Source organism: Gorilla gorilla, chromosome 2, assembly GCF_029281585.2.
Source record: "Gorilla gorilla gorilla isolate KB3781 chromosome 2, NHGRI_mGorGor1-v2.1_pri, whole genome shotgun sequence".
NCBI lineage: Eukaryota > Metazoa > Chordata > Mammalia > Primates > Hominidae > Gorilla > Gorilla gorilla.
The window spans coordinates 13366151-13386403 of record NC_086017.1 but is presented as its reverse complement, the minus strand read 5'-3'; positions in this window follow the sequence as shown (position 1 = coordinate 13386403).

Here is a 20253-nt window from a genome sequence, read left to right as displayed (position 1 = left end):
ACCACATAGCCAGTTGGTGGTTACTAGCCTAGTGCTTGCTTGACTACACTGCACTGTGAACATCACAGAACTTCAGAGTCTCAAGAGGCCTTTGAGGCAATGCTATCCAATAACATGTTTTCACAGACAGGCAGCTGAACACAGAGATGTAAAATGACTTCTGTAAGGAGGTCCCAGAGCTCTTTTCCCCTTCGATAGAATCATTTTTGGATGCTGGTGTTCTGCAACATTCTTAGGAATAAAATACTTAGGGTACAATTCTATTAGTTGCAAGTTATGTTTAGTATCCTGCAACTGTAGCGGGATACAGACAGGGAAGATGAGTGAAATTGTTTTAGTCTGTGTAAGGGACCATGTAGAATAGATGATGATGCTTGTTGGTAAGAAAAGATTGAGGAGCAAGTACATTTTATTTTTATTGTGAATGTAATTTATAAATTAATTCACCTTAACATGTGTTTCAGGCTTATTTTATAAAGTCCTTTTCTGGTTTTAGAATGCTTTCACATTTATTATTACCTTTTCAGGCCATCCTAATAGCACCATGATATCCAATTTAACAGATAAAACTGTGGAGTGATAGAAAGGGTGGTTGGATTGCCCAAGACCACACTGCCATTAACTAAACAGGGAAGTATTTAAGCCTTCTCATCCTAGAACATGTATGCTCTTTCCAATCCATTTTACTACCTTTTAGAATTTTGTTTGTTTGTTTTTTGTTTTGTTTTGTTTTTGAGACGGAGTCTCGCTCTGTTGCCCAGGCTGCAGTGCAGTGGTGCGATCTCAGCTCACTGCAAGCTCCGCCTCCCGGGTTCACGCCATTCTCCTGCCTCAGCCTCCCAAGTAGCTGGGACTACAGGCACCCGCCACCACGCCCGGCTAATTTTTTTGTATTTTTAGTAGAGACGGGGTTTCACCGTGTTAGCCAGGATGGTCTCGATCTCCTGACCTCGTGATCCGCCCGCCTCGGCCTCCCAAAGTGCTGGGACTACAGGTGTGAGCCACCATGCCCAGCCACTACCTTTTAGAATTTAACAATATTTTTGTCCTATGTTTTTTAGTTTTCTGATAAGACATAATTTATCACAGGCTGTATCTACAAGCAGGCTAGTATGAGAAAATGTAATAAAGCGCAGGGGCTGTTGTTAACACTATGTTTTTAAAATTTTCCAAGTCCATATCATTGTTAGAATAATTTAAGCTTACATTATTTTTCTCTTGAAGCACAGAGGAACTCACTAGAAGTATTCCATACTTTAAGAAGGCAAGATGTTTACAAAGTTGAAACTGCAAAGCAAATGAATTAGAAGTAATTATTCTTTTTGTGTGCATCCACTTTACAAAAGACTTACCAAAAGAATCCTGTAATAATGCACAAATGTTCTTTATGCATTTTAAATAGAATTCCGTTGACCAAAAATTTAGTCATCTTGCAATCAACTTTTCCAAGAAATTCATCTCCTGTTCTTTGTTGACTATATTTTCTCATCTCTTGAAAATTTCTTTTTAGTAACCTTTGAACAGTAAGATTGGCCTCATCTTCTGTTTGCAAAATTAGTAAAGAGCAATGGATTCCGCAGGGGTCAAGGAAAAAACTCAATTTTTTTTTAACTTGAATATACAACAACTAGAGCTAACTCAGAATTCCTGAGTGATAGATTATTTTCTACTCTGTGGTTATTGAAGTTTCACCTGTTCTCATAGTTGCAGCTCAGAAAGCAGGTTCAGGTGGCTTTCAATTTAGGTGAAGAGTAAAGAACTTCATCCCTGAATTCTGGAATTTCACAGTTTGGAATGTTTACAAAAGCATTATTTGAGTTATTTTTTTTTTTAGTCTGACAATAAAAGCATTTTTATGGCAATTATGTTTCTGGTCCAAGATGAAACTTTTCTTTTAAAAGTTCCAAATGAAGACATTTTGGGAGCTTTTTTCCGGAGGGTGGGGTAGGCGTGGGGGCGGGGCTGGGCATTTATGAGTTGTAAGAAAAGAGGTTGGTGGAGAACAGATGGCCTCCTCCAACCATACATATTCATGAGTGCATTTATTTCATTATGTCATCCCCTGGGAAACCCTATACTTCAGCTTTTATAAGTTCGAATGCCGTCAAATTGAGCAGTCAGAAGGCCCTCTGTCAAAAACTGTGTTGCTGAAAAATTTGAAGAAAAGTATGTGAAAGCCTTCACTTCACGCTTTTGTCTTGACTTTTTACCACTGAAACACCTGTTATTTCGAGAGCCAAGACTAGAGTGTCATTGAGCATAATAAATGTTAAGTGTTGATAGCTGAGCTGACACGTTCCATTAATCAGATGGTGGTGTGTTATGTTTAGAGTATTGCCAAGCACATTGTTTGCTAATGTCATATGAAACATGAGATTAAAACATGTCTGTGTGTCTGTTGGAGCATCTTCAAAGTTGATTCCAGGCCCTCTCCATTTGCAGAAGGGGAATGGGTCATCTGATGGGTTGAAAAATGTTCATTATTAAATTCCCTGTGTGTCTAATCATTTGGCAGGAAGTTCTCTCTTATGTGCTTCATGCAATCTTTTCCACTGGACCAAGAAAGAGCAGCACAGATTTTTTCCCCCTTTCATGCTGAGTGAGCTCCTGCTAGTGATTAATGAAGGCATCTAAATAGCCTTTGGTTTAAATGATGTTATCACTGTCTCCATTTAACTCCACATGTCTTTACCTCAAACAGGAATAAGACTGCTTCTGTCTTTTCCCATTGTTGCCTGGCCATGAGGAACTGTTGATGTATCATGATTTGTTTTACAGATCTGTCAAGATCATCACTCACGCACTTCTCTTGTTCTCTGCTCGTAGATTCTATGGAAATTGAGGCATGCATGAAGCTGCCCACTTGGGTTAAGCACATCATTCATTTTCTTAAAAATCTTTAAAATAATAATCCTGATAGGCTTAATAATAACAATAACAGTAACAATAACATCACCTAACATTTATTAAGCACTTATGATATAACAGGCACAATATTAAACATTTTACAGAAACCTTGTGATGTTGATACTATTAGTATCTAATTTTGCAATCAAGGACACCAAGGTTTAAAGAAGTTGGGTAGCTGTTGAATACTGTGTCAAAAAATGTGAGAGGCTTTTAAAGAAAGTGTTATTTAATTCTTGTGATCTCTCAATAGCAGTAAGAGACCCAATAATTATGAGAAGCTGACAGGTCCCATGGAGTCCAGGCCTCTGCAGATTTTTCACCAACGAAAGTTGTGTGCAGATGAAGCAAACTGGGCATTGTAACTATGAGAAAGAAGAGGAAGCTCTTTGTCAGAAAAGAGAACAAAGTAGAGAACAGAGAGAAACATGCCGTGAGATAGGGGTGAGGGGTGAACAGAGAAAGGAGTTGGCTAGATCTCTGATTGTTTCACAATTTTTACCTGCATTTCTCAGAAGCTCCAACTGCGGTTCATTTCCAGGTGTAATTAATATTTTTACATTAACCTTCCTTGGGCTTTAGGCAGCTTCAGTGGGTTTCTCTTTCCTTGCAGCCGAAAAGTCTGGACTTGGAAATAATGGAGCTAAGATGCAACCCTTGCTTTCAGACCCCAAATCAAAGCCTGCACTCGCTCTATTACACCATCCTCTATTACACATTGGAAGAAAAAGGGTCCAGTGAACATGGCCATAGACCAGACAGATCTTTTTAGATCTCTAAAGTTTAAGACACATACACACAAAAATCAATAAAGGGGGAGACTGGAGAGGCAATGACTTCTGGTGGCATGACAATAAATCTAAATAATAGGTCATGCAAGTCTAGGACTGCCTTTATTAGAATATATTTGCTTGTTTTTAAAAAGGTTAGAAAGTGAAAAATGCTTATTAAAAGTTACTATTATAATGAAAGTTTACTGCAGGGATGTGTACAGTAAAAGCTAAAAGCCCTTCCTCTTGTTTGCCCAGACTCCGGTCCATAGAGATTACCACATGCACGTTTTAGTATGTGCCCCTCTAGGACTTTTCTATGGATGGACTGGATACGTGCCCATGATGGGGCTGTGTTCAGAATCTTCGTGCCACTCGTACTTGCTTCTTCTTGACTGGTAATCATATCATGGACACTCTGCCATGTGAATACACGCAGATTTGTGCAATTCTATTCACATCTATATGACATATTCCAGGGAATAAGTGCACCAGTTCTCTGTCGGTGGGCATTTGATCATCTCCAAATTTCTGCTATTACATGTCGGACTTCAATGGATAGAAACAATTCTCTTCGAAGTGCTTCATTTGCTCATTTTAGGCTGTATTTCAAAAGCACTATTAGGAAGTTTAAAAATATAATCATCCACCCTTAAGATCCTAGGGGCAGGTAAGTATGACAGGTATTCACAGTTTAAGCATCACCTAAAAACTGGTTTTGATGACATGTATTAAGGTCCCACAATCCTAAGCCATTAATCAGAATTCTTCTGGGCTTTGTGTAATTCAGGGGTGGATAGGGTGAATATCCCTTGCCATTGCCATTTCTTTTGTTTATCTAAAAAAGATCTTAAAACATTAAAAAATAATAATAACTAGCACTCAGGGGAAATTTGGGCTTGCTCTCCAAGTAATTCATCCCTGACTGCTGTGAAAACCAACTAATAAGCAAGTATGTAATGATCACCTCTGTATCCAGTACCGATACAGGAAAATATTTACGATATTTTCATTATGCTTTAGGTAGAACCTGTAGAGCAGGCACGAATGGACCTACTGTAATCAGATGTTGCCACCAATGTGTTAGGACTTAGTATGTGTGATTTCAGAAGCAGAGTAGATGTACAAAGCACAGAGAATATAACAATATTGAGAATATTAGAAAACTCCTGGTAATGTTTTATAAAATATGGGACTTTTCCTTCCTAAGCACGCAAAATACATCCTGTCAAAAGCTGTGTGTTTATAAATATTTCCTGCCTTCCAAAGCCATGGTAGATAAAGGAATCTTGAAAATTAGAGAAGCAATATGATAGCTATCTCAATACTACTTTATTAAGTGTCAGTTGTGTGAAGACTCAATTTTTAAACTTTAGATGATGCCAATACTAATAAAACACAGTCCTTACCTGAAAGGAACTTAAGGTTAATGTTGCATAATAAATAACCAGAGTACACACATCATTTTTAGCTTGAAAAAGTAGAAAGTATTGTTAAAAGCCAATTCATTTTCATGTCTTTATCAATTTTCCTTTAAAAGCGTAACCAGTTCCGTATGATGTTCCTAAGAGTGCTTTTCTGTGCCCATTTTCACCCAGTCCAAGGAGTTTGTTTTCTTTTGTGGCTGGATGGGTACTTAGGACTAGACTTTTATTATGATGAATAATTATAGCTATTGTTTTTTGAGGGCTTGCTTGGTAGCCAGCACCATGCTAAAAGCTTTAGGTGGAACTTAAACATTCTCCCAGCAGGCCCTTGTTGGGAGATTTTAACAAATGTGGAATCTGACAGCTTCTTCGTGGCCAACCCAGGGTCTTAGGCCAGGCCTAACTCCAACGCCCCTGCTGTGTTCCCACTGTGTTGATGTTTATCCACTTCCAGTCATTCTCATGCCACCTTCGAGATGCTTGCCTTATCTCCATGCCACCAAAATAGTACTTTCTTCATGTCTTTTCTAAATCGTCTTACTAGTCATACCTGTTATGTATCCTAAGCATTTGGGGTCATAAAAGTTTGGAGTTTAGTGTACTAGTTATATATTTTCTCCTATAGGTAATCAAATAAATAGATACGCATTAAAGTAAAAAAGCTTGCCCATGCATCACCTGTAATTATTTAATTTTATTACCAGTGGTACATGCACCACCCTTGGGAAACCCTGTCCCATGTAATACCATTTTCAGGTTTTTCTTCTTTGTATCATTATATTTTCTCTGGATACATGTTCATTAGAGATATTCACCTCCTAGTAAAGAAAGGAGGTGTGTAAATCAGATTTGCATCTTAATCACCATGAAAACAAATTTGTGCATGGAGGAGGCACTCAGTCCACAGAGGCTAACCTCGCACAAACCGAATATAACAGGAAATATGTTTTTTGAGATAATCCTAACAAATATAACTTGACAATTAAAGTTGTCAGCTGTCTGAAGATACCAGAATTTGCCCTTGGCAACAAAGTCTTGCCGTGTAGGATATTTTATCATTCAATTATTCTGGCTTTCTTTAAAAAGGTAACTTAAAAAATAAAAAATAATAGGAGAAAAGTCTTATGTTTCACCATTTGGACTGTTAAATCATGCCGTTTATTCTAGTTCATTCCATTATTATTAACATTAGCATTATGGAAACTCAACAGAATACATTGTTCCAAAAATGTTTGAGGGTTTTATTCATTTTGAATACTCAGAGCCATGCATGTTACAGAGCAATATATCTAATCAAAAGAGGCAATGGCTCTAGAGAGGTTATTATTGGGCTGCTTATAATCAACTAATTTTTGGCTTTATAACTTACATAGAGAGATTAGTTGGGAAAATAATAATATATAAAGCTGCCTTTTCAGAAAATTAACCTCCAAGACCATGCAAAAGACAAAAATTAAAATTAACTGAAGAGGGGCCCAGAAAAAAAATTATAACATTTTGGACTTCTCCCAATTAGGACAAAGTCCTCATTGCTTATTCTGAACAGGGAAGCCCATTAATTTGTACAATGCAGGTGGAATATAAAACATTAATTTCCTTTGGTTGCTGGAACTTTAGAAAAGTGCAAAAACCTTCATTAATTGTCTCAACATCCCAAGAGGTAGGTAAGTATTATTAAGTTTATTTTCTCAATAATTTGGAAGTTGAAGCAAAATGTTAAATTGCTTGGCTCTATTTTCAAATTTTCCACTTCGGCTCTGACTAAGGCAGGTGGGCAGTATCTGAATTCAAGACCTGAGACCTTGCAGCTCAGGACCTCAAGGCATCAAAAATAATGACATAGTATCTGCAGGAGGTATCATGAGCAATGTAGGAGGACTGCACAGCTCTGTGCTCAGTGTATCCAGTTTTGTGCTTTGGCGAAAGGACAAGAAGAACTGGTCTCTTTCCAAAACAAGCCTATCTCCAAAGGGAGCACAGCATAATGGTACAGACATAACCTTGCTATATGCCTGGCAGTACATACATTTGTCTTGGAGAGAGGAGTAGTAGTTGGAAAACTTAAGATAAAAGATCTGGGGGTGTCGCTGGCTTCTGATGTGTTGATGTCAAGGCAAGTGTTTTCTGCGCCATGACTTCATGTTAGTCCTATACTGGAGAACGCTTTTTTTTGGTGAGGGTGTAGGGCACCAGGAGAGCCTCCTGGGCATTATGAATGTGCAGTAACAGACCCGAGAACAGACCATGTTCTTTCTTTTGAATTCAGAATTTGTGATTGGACACTTAGACACTAAGACATTTCCTCATAAGAAGATATTTTATAATGAAACAAACCCTATACTTAGAGACATGAAGAAGGCATCAAGAAATGGAAGGTTATTTTTATTGTTTATTTGTTTCATGGAGGAAATCATGGAATACAGTGAAGCTGTTTCTTTCCATTTGAGCAGACTACAGTGAACCAATCTGAGACCTGGATCTCAGTTATCTATTGCTATTTCATGAGAAAATATGTTATACTGGTTAGGCAGGTGGATTCTGGAGTCAGCAACTTGGGTTAGACTCTTGGCCTGCCACCTTTTAGTTGCATAGAATCATGGGCAAGTTAATTCATTTTTTAAACCTTCAGTTTCATCATCTGTAAAATGAGAGCAATAATCTTACCTGCTTCACAGATAAAGATGAAATAAGTATAAGATATTCTGTAAATTTTATCTATTATTAATGCTGTCAGTAGATTTGGTGTCCAGTGAAACAGAATTTCCAGCTCGTCACAATCAATAGTGGCAAGAGAGAAACTGGAAGAGAAATAGAAAATTGTCCCTGCCTGTCATGAGTAAGGAAAAAGGAATGCCACCTACTTTTACATCAGCAGCTCTGTTGCTTAGTGATTTACAGTGGGTGACAAAAATACATTGTTGGAACATATTTTGCCAGTCTGCGAATTCATCTTTTCACAGTCCACAAGGAGGGTGAGTTTTACACATGTTCACCCCAGCCAGCAGGTGATTCACCTTCTGATCTAACAGGATAGTCTACTTCTAGGATATAAAGGAGAAGTAGCAACGCATTTGACCAACATGATAACAAATGCACAGAACTTAGCACAGTGCCAGGCATTAAGGAAGTACTAAGGAAATGTTTGTTCTTTTTCTTTCCTCCCTCTTATTTCTTGTTTGAACCCTTGATAAAGTCATGTTTTATACTCCTTCTGTTCCTATCTGGAAATCATTTACTCACAGCTAGATCCCCACATTGTGAGTTTCTTTGAGAGCATCACATCGTGTTGTATTAATTAATTATACCACCTCCCATCCCCAACCGCTTAGTATGGAGTTTGCATGCAACAGGTGCTCAAGAAATGTTAAACGTATGGTTGAAAGTAAGTAAATGTTGTTAGGGTTGGAGGATTACTTCCTTTGTTCACTATTATGTTTCATTAAAACAATATAATTTCCTTGTTTGAGAAAGACTGCCTGAAGATTTTTCGGAGGGGACCTATTTTGGTGGCGTTGCAAAACTTGATAGAATGGCATTGCATGTTAGGCCACCACACATATTCCTCCTGGCACCTTATTGTGTTGCTTTGCCACTTTGGAGTGAAATTTGGTCCATCAAACAGCTTGTAGCTTTACTAGAACAGCTGTTGACTTGATTGCAAATTAAAACTCTTGAAGGGGCAGTTCACTCCAATGATTTCTCCATGACTATATTGTCAGTGGGGATTTGTAATTGTAGCCACTGCTCCAAATTTCTATGAGCATTTTGAAATGATTTGAATGACCATTCATTGAGAAGACAATATATAATTATTTTCTTTTGATCTTTTAGCAGCTTCTTGCAAGGAGAGCAAGAAGAAGGAATAAATTGCCCCTGTGTCCATTTGGATAGGAGCCCATTTCAGGGAGATTTGGGAGATGTGGCTTCAACTTTGGCTCTTATTTTAGCCATTTAGAAGCATTTCCACTTAAGTCATTGAAGGGCTTTTAGAGAGTTAAAGCATTCCAGCAGCTATGAATTCTTAATAAAATACAAAATTTGACTTTTAGTTTGAGGTATTATTATTCATGCTGGGAAATGAGAGTGAATAGTGAGGAAGAAGCAGAACAAAAGTTTTTTGGAAGGTTAAAATTGCAATTCTTTCTCTTCCATCTCTCTCTCTCTCTCTCTCTCTCTCTCTTTCTGTCTCTCTCTCTCTCTCTCTCTCTCTCTCTCTCTCTCCTTCCTCTTTCAACTTCCCCCATAATTCAGTAAAGCAGCTGGGAGAGGGGGCACACGGACAGCATTAGCCAAAGCATGGTCCATTTATGACCCTCATTATCAGAATCAGATGAGGTGACCATTAAACCTTCCGATTTCTGAGCATGACAGCAAAACTACTGACTCAGAAGAATCTCCACGCTAGTGAATTTTTAACAAGAACCCCACTTTGTGTCCTTAAAGTTTATTAATTATTTTTGGGGTTGTGTGGTGGAATTCAGGGAAATAAAATCAAGCCCAGTATGTTTTTCAATCTTTTCTCAAGTCTTCACTATTTAATTTTTACGAGTCATTTATAAAAACCTCATTTTAAAAGATGTTATTTCTCCTCTTGTAAAATATGAAGGACCATGGTTTGCAGTTTTGTGGCAGTCCAGAAGCAACAGGGTGGGTGCTTGCCGGGCTGCCATTGACATCTGCAGTGGATAAATTGATGCAGCGAAGCAACAACCCACCAAGAAAAACTGAGCATCATCTTAAGTCTTCTTTATGAACAGCAGTATCCCCAAGGTACCTCGGCAACTGAGATCAGATGTGACTTCATTGAGGAGATGGCCCATTCCCCCATCCTTAATGGAAAAAAATGGGCTTTACATAGCATGTAAATCATACTAGCTCTCTCTAAAATCATATTGATGTAACCAAATTTGGTACTAATCTCCTTTTTAATATGTTTTTAAAAGCAGCAAGGGAATTCAAATCCAGATGCCAAAATAAATTCCTGTCATTACACAGGACTGTTAAAAGGTTTCATTCCAAAATCATATTTCTTTTTATTGAAGTCTGACATTTGAGGCTATGAAATTGTTTACTCTTTATTTTTCAAAAATCAGTTTACTGGCATGTTTTGACGGATGCTGTATAATCATATCCTCTATCACCAGGTATTGTTCATGCCTTTCAAATTTGATTTTGATCTACTTTGCGTACATGAACTATCAAATAAAAGCCAGTCATCCTGCAATAAAAATTCAGTCCCATGTGCAGGACAACTTTCTAGTTCTCACTACTGGTTCCCTGTTGGCAACAACACAGCAAAAGTTGATCATAAAAAGTGGATTGGAGGTGAAAATGCTTGACGGTGAGAAAGAAGGTCACCAGCGTGGTCACTCATCTGTCTCAGGGGAATGCCTGAAAAGAGGAGGAGAAAATCAGGGAGCTAGATACTACAATGTTAGGTGGCTTTAAGGAGTCTAGAAAATATTAATGATATGAGAAGAAAAGAAAGAGGGTGATATAATTGAGTGGTGTGGCTTCAATGGATGGAAGGCAGAAAGGCTGCCCAGAGATGTCCATGGCCTGAAACCCAGAACCTGGGAATATGTTACACAACAGGGCAAAAGGAACCTTGCAGATCGAATGAAGGTTCAGGGGCTTAAAATAAGGTTAGCCTGGATTATCCAGGTGGGTTCAATTTAGTCATATCAAAGTCCTTAAAAGCAGAGAACTTTCTGCAGCTGGAAACAAGAAAGATGAGGCCAATTGGGAGAATTAGAGGGATTCAAAGTGGGAGAGAAGGATTTGACTCACTTTCCTGACTCTAAAGATGAAGGAGGCCACAAGCCAGGGAATGTGGAGGCCTCTGGAAGCTGAGAATGACCCCTGGCCGTCAGCCAGCCAGAAAATAAGGACTTCAGTTCTATAGCCACACTGAATAAATTCTGCCAATGACCTAAATGAGCCTGGAAGCAGAATCTCCTCCAGGCTGAGACTTTTTAATTTTGGGCTTGTCAGGCCCAAAGCAGATAAACAAATCTGACACCCCCATCCCACCACTACCCGGGACGTCTGGGCTACAGAGCTGTAAGGTAATACATGCGTGCTGTCATGAGTTGCTAAATTGGGGTTAATCTGTTATTGCAGCAATAGAAACCAATACAAAAGACAACGAGGGTGTTGCAGGAGAGCTGATGAACTCAAAGCTGGAATGACTGGGGAGACAGCACTGTGAAGCCTCTGCACTTGCAGTACGAAGTTCAAATCCCAGCTGTGACACTTAGTTAGGTGATGGCACTTAGGAGACCCCACTTTGATAAAGCTTGATTTCCTCCACAACCTGGAAGTAATAACAGCATCTTCCTCGCTAGCGGTGATGAGGCTTTAATAAGGTAATGGAAGCGTACGTGCCTAACGGGCACAGAGTTGCTGCTTTAGTATGTTTTACTAAAACGTCACACAGTAGTCGCTTGTCCTTGAAATCCAAGGGCAGGTGCCGGTGAGCAGACTTTACTTGAGAGGAGTTATGAAGTAGCATCGTCAAGAGGAAAGCCAAGTTCCAAACAAGGCCTGGAGATGGAGAAAATGCACTCAGAAAAGGGTATGGGGCAAGTGTGAGCCAAGTGTGAATCACAGCAACCTTCTTGGCTGCGAATGTGCATAACGATCACCCAGAGATCTGCGCACAGGGCAGATTCGGACTCTGCAGGTGGGATGGTGCCTGAGACTCTGCCTTTCCTTCAAGTTTCCAAGCGGTGCAGGTGCTGCCGGTCCACAGACCACGGTTTCGGTAGCAAGGAATCAGAGCATGTGAGAGAAGCGGCACTGTCTGTCGTGATGCGGCTGGACGGTGAGACAAGAGAGGAAAGGAAGGGAGAGCAAGCAGGACGGGCCTTTGTGTGGCCATCAGAAGCAGGCCTGAATGAGCAGGCTCCAGTCAGCTACATTCTGCCGAGAGGGCCTCCCTTGTTGGCGAAGCCTGTTCCCAGGGGTGGGAGTGGCCCACTCGGGCGCAGGAATGAGGGCCCGTGTGCGGTCAGCACTGCCAGGCAGAGCACTTCTGAGGCTTTGTGCTTCCTTGTGGCTAAGCCTGTGCAGCAGGTCCTGTGGAAAAGTCAAACCCAGCTGGCTTCTCCAGGCCGCAGAGTTGAGGTGGACGTCGGAACCCAGACAGGTAGGACACTTCTGATAATCTTCTTACATATAAAGGCCTTGGCGAGGTATTACTGAAGCCTCCCTTTATTCCTTTCCAATCTTTTCAAAGTGCTTTCACGTCTCTAACATCTTCTCACAGGCCTTTAAAAAGTTAAACTATAAAGGTGTTCACATGCAAACTATAGATATGATGCTTTGCGTTGTGGTCTGAAATTACATAGGTAAGCACATCTGCTGTCCCTGAGGCCTAGAACACTGGGTATGGAATCTTCTCTCCTCCCTCTTTTTGTCGTCTTTTAATAAGGGAGTGTTGGGCTGGTTACAAACTCAGAGGATAACCTTTGTGGGGAAGGATCTTGAGCTTTGCAGGTGTGGCATGGCCTCCACTCTGAAAAGCCAGAATCCAATCCCAAATGCTGGGTTTAGAGACAGGTGCCTGAGACTCTGGCCACAGGAATGTGTATGGTTCTAGCAACAGTGCTGGGTGTACCTAGCAGGTGCTGGGTACTGTCTGGAGCTGAGGAGGGGTCTGAGGGGAAAGATCAGCTAGACCAGAAAAATGACCTCTGCTTTCAGGGAAGGCGCCATTCAGTTGGAATGGTGAAGAGCAAACACCTGGAAGTGATTTAGGGCTGTTGACCAGGGTTCTTGTCATTTGAAAATAGATGATAACAGAAAAAAGAGAAGGAGATGCAAAGGTATGAGCAGAGTGGAGCGGCTTCCTTATGAAAGTGGCTGGCTAGTGCTTATGTCTCTGGTTTTACAGATTGTTTTTATTCAGGTAATATTGAATCAATCTTAAAAGAACTTCAGAAGAAGAATAACTCGTCACCATGCTGGGCGCCGTATTTTCTATTTTTCTCTATGGTGTTTCCCAGTCTTTATTCGTATCTATACCATTTGCTCTCATGGCGGTCTCATGTATCTATTCTATTTGTAAAATTTTAATATGACATCAGTTTTATGACACTTCAGTCTCTGCATCATTTCTAATTATTTTATTATATTCTGTCGTAATTATGTAAACTCTGTCTTTTACTTAAAGTACTCATTATTTTGATTATACAATACCGTTGCAATGAACATCTTTTTTATTTGGGCATTTTTTTTTCTTTTTAGTTATTCAGATAAATTCCCCAGCATTGAATTACTGGATCCAAGAGAGAGACATTTTTAAGGATATAAAATCACATTTCTAAAGAATTGATCTAATAAAAAAAATGCTGCTAGTAATATACCTACTTTCCCTGTTTACTCAGTTTGAGTTACAGAATTAAATCATACTTCTCTGCTATTGTTTTGATATAAATAATATTGGTTAAACATTTCATTATGTCGTTCTTGTATTTGCATTTTTTCTTGAAAGGATGTCTGTTCATAGTCTTTCTGCATTTATCTGTTAGAGTCTTGGTGATGGGTATTTTTAAAGCTGCATTTATTCATTTGATACAAATTCGGTGCCTGCTCTATGTTAGGTTGTGTACTAGATGCCAGCGACACACCAGGGGAGAGTATAGCCCTGTTTTATTCCTTAGTCTCTTGCCCCTCTCCTGTCCAAATTCATTTTCTTAGTATTACTTAATAGCCTCACTTGTTAGGGCTTTTTCCTCTTTCCCAAGTGAATTTTAGAATCGTAGTAAGTGCTATTTCAAAAGGACTTTATACATGCTAAACATACACACACATACATACATATCTAGGATGTTGGTTCTATTTCCTGAAGATGGATTTTGATTGATATCACAATATATCTGTATGCCTCAATTTATCCAAAACTTCTTTTATATGTTTTTATATATTGCCAGATTGTATGGAGGTTTTGTTTTTAATTTTTGGAGAAAACTCTATATTGTTTTCCATAATGGATCTGCCAATTTACATTTCCACCAGCTGTGGGCAAGGGTTGCTTCTAGCGGTTTGTCAGTGATGTTTTGCTTTTCAAATATTATAATAGTATCATCTCTGCTTGATTTTTTTTCTCTATGTGTATTCACTTTTTCTTTGATATTATATTAGTTAGAACTTGGGGCATAAGGTAGATAGCAGAGGTCATGTATGTCTTGGTCCTATTTCTGATCCCCAAAATAGGATCAAAACATTGGTAAAATTAGTTCCATGAGTGGGGCTTTGCTATATTTTCTCTGTGTGACTCTTGGTTTGAAATGTTCTATGTCATATGTATCTTTTTATTTCTAGTTTACAATACTTTATTAAGAATAGATATTACAGTGTCACAACTCTTTCAGTAATATTTTACATAAGTACTTAAGGCTTCTAGAAATTTAACATTGATATACAGTCATGTGCTGCATAATTGTGTTTTGGTCAACAGTGGACTGCATATATGCATGTATGACGGTGGTTCTATAGATTACACTGGAGCTGAAAAATTCCTATTACCTAGTGATCTCTTAGCTTTCGTAACATCATAGTGCGATGCATTATGTATTTGTGTTTGTGGTGATGCTGGTGTAAACAAACTTGTGATGCCAGTCACATAAAAGCCCAGCCCACACAATTATGTATAGCACATGGTACTTGATAATAATAAATGACTATGTTACTGGTTTATGTATTTACCATACTTTTTACTGTTATTTTAGCATGTACTCCTTCTCCTTACATAAAAAATAATAACTGTAAAACAGCCTCAGGCTGATCCTCCGGAGGTATTCCAGATGAAGGCATTGTTATCTTAGGAGATGACAGCTCCATGCATGTTATTGCTTCTGAAGAACTTCCAGTGGGACAAGATGTGGAGGTGGAAGACAGGGATATTGATTATTCTGACCCTGTGTAGGCCTAGGCTAATGTGTGTTTGTTTTTAACAAAGTTTAAAAACTTAAAACTGGAAAAATAGCTTGTAGAATAAGGTTATAAAGAAAGAATATTTTTGTACAACCATGCGATGTATGTTTTAAGCTGTTTTACACAAGAGTCAAAAAGTTAAAAAGTTAAAATATTATAAATTTATAAGCTTTGTTATAAAGTAAAAATATTACAGTCAGCTAAAGTTGTTATTGAGAGGATTTAAAAATAAATTTAGTGTAGCCTAAGTGTACAGTGTTTAGGAAGTCAACAGTAATCACAGTAATGTACTAGGCTTTCACATTTACTCACCATTCCCTTATACCCAGAAAAATTTCCAGTCCTGTAAACTCCATTCATGGTACAGGTGGACCATATTTTATCTCTTATGCAGTATTTTTACTGTACATTTCCTATGTCTAAATGCACAAATACTTACCATTGTGTTATGATTGCTGGTAGTATTCAGTACAGTAACATGTTGTACAGGTTTGTAGCCCAGGAACCATAGGCTATACCATAGCCTAGGTATGTAGTAGGCTATACCATCTAGGTTTGTGTAAATACTCTCTATGATGCTCTCACAATGATGAAATCGCCTAAGGACACATTTCTCAGAATGTATCCCCAACTCTAATCAACCCATGACTGTAATATGTTATAGTAATAAGTTTTTCCTATGTTGATTTGTGTGCATAGAATACATTGTTATAAAATATTATTTTTGTAGTGCTAAATTCTATTTTCAGGCATTTTATTAGTGACTTGTAGATATGAATATATCAGAGCAGTGTAGTTTTTGTGTTACCAGGTTTTAGAGAAAACGTGAAAAACCTGTGGGTGGGATACCACCTTCCTGATGTTTTTCCTCTCCTGGGTTAACAAATGAAACTGTGTGACCATCTTAGGCAGCAAGTAACAGTAGCCCTGCCCTAACTGGTGTCAGCTGACTGCTGTCAAGAGGGAAGAAAACATGTGTCTGCAAATTTTCTTGTTAAAAATCCTTCTTTCTTTAAAGTGTGCTTGGATTTTTAGAAACTGCTGGTAGAGGAGAGAATCATGCCTCTCAGTTTTGCTGTCCCAGGATGGAAATAAAAGAGATTAGACAATCCCCTATTCCTTTTTGTAGGTTCTCACTCACTTCCCCCTGAGGGTGATGAATATGTTCACTTTCCTGATCATGGTGATGACTTCATGGGTGAATACATATTTTAAAATACATCAAATGATACACATTGCCTCTGTGCGGTCTAGTGTATATCAATTAGACTTCAATCAAGCTGTTAAAATAACCTTGGTTTTTAAAGGAAGAAGTCATGTGGGCTGAAAAGGGGAAAAAGGCAGTCTTTCTATGTGGGAGAGAAGGGGACCCCAGGTGGGAGGGGGTATTAACAAAACCTTTTTAAACATTTCAGTGATTCTTCATTCTCTTATAATGAATCATATCTGTATGGTCCATTTTCTATATAATATTTCTTGTGAGATGTGAAGCATGTGATTGAGTTAATTTGAGGTTTGTTTTGGGGGTAGAGTGTAAAATGGAACTCTTACAGGAAATACTTTGTGTAAACGATTCTTACGCTGCTGCAATGCAGAGCAAAATGACAGTAAAAGCACAACTAAGTAAAATGTGTGTTAACACTTTTATATATTCATTACTGTAGATGTTTTTATCAGTTTTAAGACTGAATCACACAGTTACTGACCAATTGCATGCTATAATCCTCAGGAATGCAATGCATGAGTGAATTTATTAAGGTACTCCTAGGGGTTGAAGCGATTTAGTGAAAAATGAACTTTTAAGGAAAAAGATGACAGGTAATAAATATGAGATACTTCCCACCTGCTTCTGATATATAACCCAGTGGATGTTCCATTCACTTATGCTAAAGATGGATCACTATAACCACGCCAGCAGGAAACTTTAGCTGAATTTTGTAAACGGCAATCAAAGTAGGCCAAGGTCACTTGAAATTACTCTCAAAGATTATCTTGTCTCAAGTGAAATTTTAAAGTGGGGAGGGACTTGGAATTTTAAAGAGGAGAGGCTTGTAAATACAATGAGGTTAGGCTACAAGAAAGTTCTAGGGGACTAATCTACTTGTTTATTCAAATAAAGTGAAAATTAAGAATTTTGTCTTTGTTTACAATGCTGCTGCTCAAAAGGTGGATTTGGTGCATTCCTTTTTTTATGTCCTGGGGTTTATTGCTTTTGACACTTCTACTTGTATAATTTCATGCCTCCAAGTCATGGAAAAATAGTGGCTAAGGAAGGACCTCAATTACCCTGTCCTGATGTGGATTATGGCAAAATGTATTCATTCAACCGACAAATAGTTCAGTGCTTACAGTGTCCCAGGCACCAAATTAGTAACTGATAAGGCAACTGTGTGCAAGAAAGACAAGGTGCATACCCTCAAGGTTATAATTCTACCTGGGCAGATGGATGTTAGGCAATGGGAAATTGATAAGGATAAATGCCATGAAGGACATAAAAAGAGGAGGGTGATGGGACTACTGGAGGGGAGAAACTCTTCCTCCCAAGAGCTAGGAGGGTCCTGAGATGGGGAGAGCCTCACCTCTGCCTCTCAACCTGGGCATCAACTTTAAACAGATTGCCAGCAAGAACAAAAGCCATGGGTCTGGACCCCCTCTCCCACAGGGTGACATCCTAAAGCGGTGGTTCTCAAACTTGGTTGAATTTGGCAATCACTTAGGGAGTTTGGAAAAAAATAACTGATACCTGATTCCCAACCCCAGGGGTTCTTGTTTAATTGGTATGGAGAGCTGCCTGGAGAGGTTGAAAAGCTCCCCAGGTGTCGCTCATGTACAGCACGGTTGCAGAACTCTCAAGCAGTGGTTCTCAAACTTCCCTGGGTGCCTAAATCACCTGGAGGGCTTGTTAAGACACTGATTTCTGAACCTACCACCAGAGTTCCTGAATCAGTACATCTGGGGGTTGGGGGTTGGGGTTGAGAATTTACCCTTCTAACAAGCTCCCAGGTGATGCTGCTGCTGACCCAACGACCACATTTTGAGAACTATTCTATGATCCTTTACTATGTGCTTAATCTGCACATTGAAATAGCATTTTAAGTGTTCCATTAGTAAAAATGTGGTTTTATACTTCTCCCAGGTTAATGGGAAAAATGTTCTAGTGAATCTAACCATTTGGGGAAATTGAGCCAAATTAAAGCAAATTAAATATTACCCAACATAATCGATGTCCACACAATTTATCTTGCATGTCGTAGATCAAGTCTTTCAAGAGCCCCAATTATGTAATTATGTGGGAACAGTTGAAAAAATATTTGTTATTGTATCGTCATACCTCGGAGACATCACAAGGTTGGTTCTAGACTAGTACAATAAAGTCAATATTACCATAAAATGAGTCATGTGAATTTTGGTTTCCCAGCATATGTAAAAGTTATGTTTATACTATACTGTAGCCTATTAAGTGTGCAGTAGCATTATGTCTAAAGTAACAATGTACGTATCTTAACTAAAAATACCTTATTGCTAAAAAATCTTCGGAGCCCTTAGCAAGTCATAATCTTTTGACTGGTGAAGGGTCTTGCCTCCATGTTGATGGCTGCTGACTGATCAGGGTGGAGGTTGCTGGAGGTTGGGGTGGGTGTGGCAATTTCTTAAAATAAGACACCACCGAAGTTTACTGCACCAGTGGGCTCTTTTCACAAAAGAGTTATTGGTAGCATGTGATGCTGCTGGATAGCTTTTAACCATGGTAGAAGTTTTATCAAAATTGGAGTCAATCGTCTCAAATCCTGCCACTATTAACTAAACTTGTGTAATGTTCTAGTTTGTTGTCATTTCAACAACATTCACAGCGTCTTCAGCAGGAGTAGCTTCCACCTCAAGAAACCACTTTCTTTGATCATTCATAAGAAGCCACTCTTCATTCAGTTTTATTCTGACATTATAGCAATTTAGTCACATCTTCAGTCTCTGCTTCCAATTTTAGTTCTTTTTATTTCCACCTCATCTGCAATTACTTCCTCCACTGAAGTCTCAAACCCCTTGAAGTCATCTATGAGGATTAGAATCTATTTCTTTCAAACTTTTGTTAATGTTGATATTTTGACCTCCTCTCATGAATCATGAATGTTGTTAATGGCATTTAGAGTGGCGAATCCTTTCCAGAAGGTTTTCAGTTTACTTTGCAGAGATCCATCAGGGGAATCACTATGTATGGCAGCTATTGCCTTATGAAATATATGTCTTAAATATCAAGACTTTAGAATTGAAATGACTCCTTCATCCATAGATTGCTGAATGCATGTTGTGTTAGAAGGCATGAAAACAACATTCATCACCTAGTACATCTCCATCAGAGCTCTAGCATGACCAGGTACATTGTCAATGGGCAGTAATATTTTGAAATAAATCTTTTTTTTCTGAGCAATAAATCTCAACAGTGGGCTTAAAATATTAAGTAAACCATGCCGTAAACAGATGTCTGTCATCTAGACATTGTTTTTGCATTTATAGAGCATGGGCAGAGTAGATTTAGCAAATTAGCCCTAGGATTTTTGGAACGGCCAAGGAGCATTGGCCTCAACTTAAAGTCACCAGCTGCATTAACCCCTAACCAGAGGGTCATCCTGTTCTTTGAAGCTAGGCATTGAATTCTCCTTTCTAGCCATGTAAGTCTCAGATGGCATCTTCTTCCAATATACAGCTGTTACATCTACATTGAAAATCTGTTGTTTAGTATAGCTACTTTTGTCAATTATCTTAGCTAGATCTTCTGGATAATTGGCTGCAGCTTTTCCATCAGCACTTGCTGCTTTACCTTGCACTTTTATGTTATGGAAACGGCTTATTTCCTTAAACCTCATGAACCAACTTCTGCCAGCTTCCAGTTTTTCTTCTGAAATTTCCTTACCTCTCTCAGCCTTCATAGTTTTGAAGACAGTTGGAGACTTGCTGTGGAATAAGCTTTGGCATAAGGGAATGTTGTAACTGGTTTGATCTTCTTATTCTTTCCTAGCTTTCGAGTTAAAGTGAGACATGTGACTCTTTCTTTCACTTGAACACATAGAGGGCATTGTAAGGTTTTTAATTGGCCCAATTTTAATTCTGTGGGTCTTGGGGAGTAGGGAGACCTGAGGGGAGGGAGAGAGATGGGGGAATAGCTGGACAGTGGAACAGTGAGTGAGGACATACACAATATTTATCTGTTACAT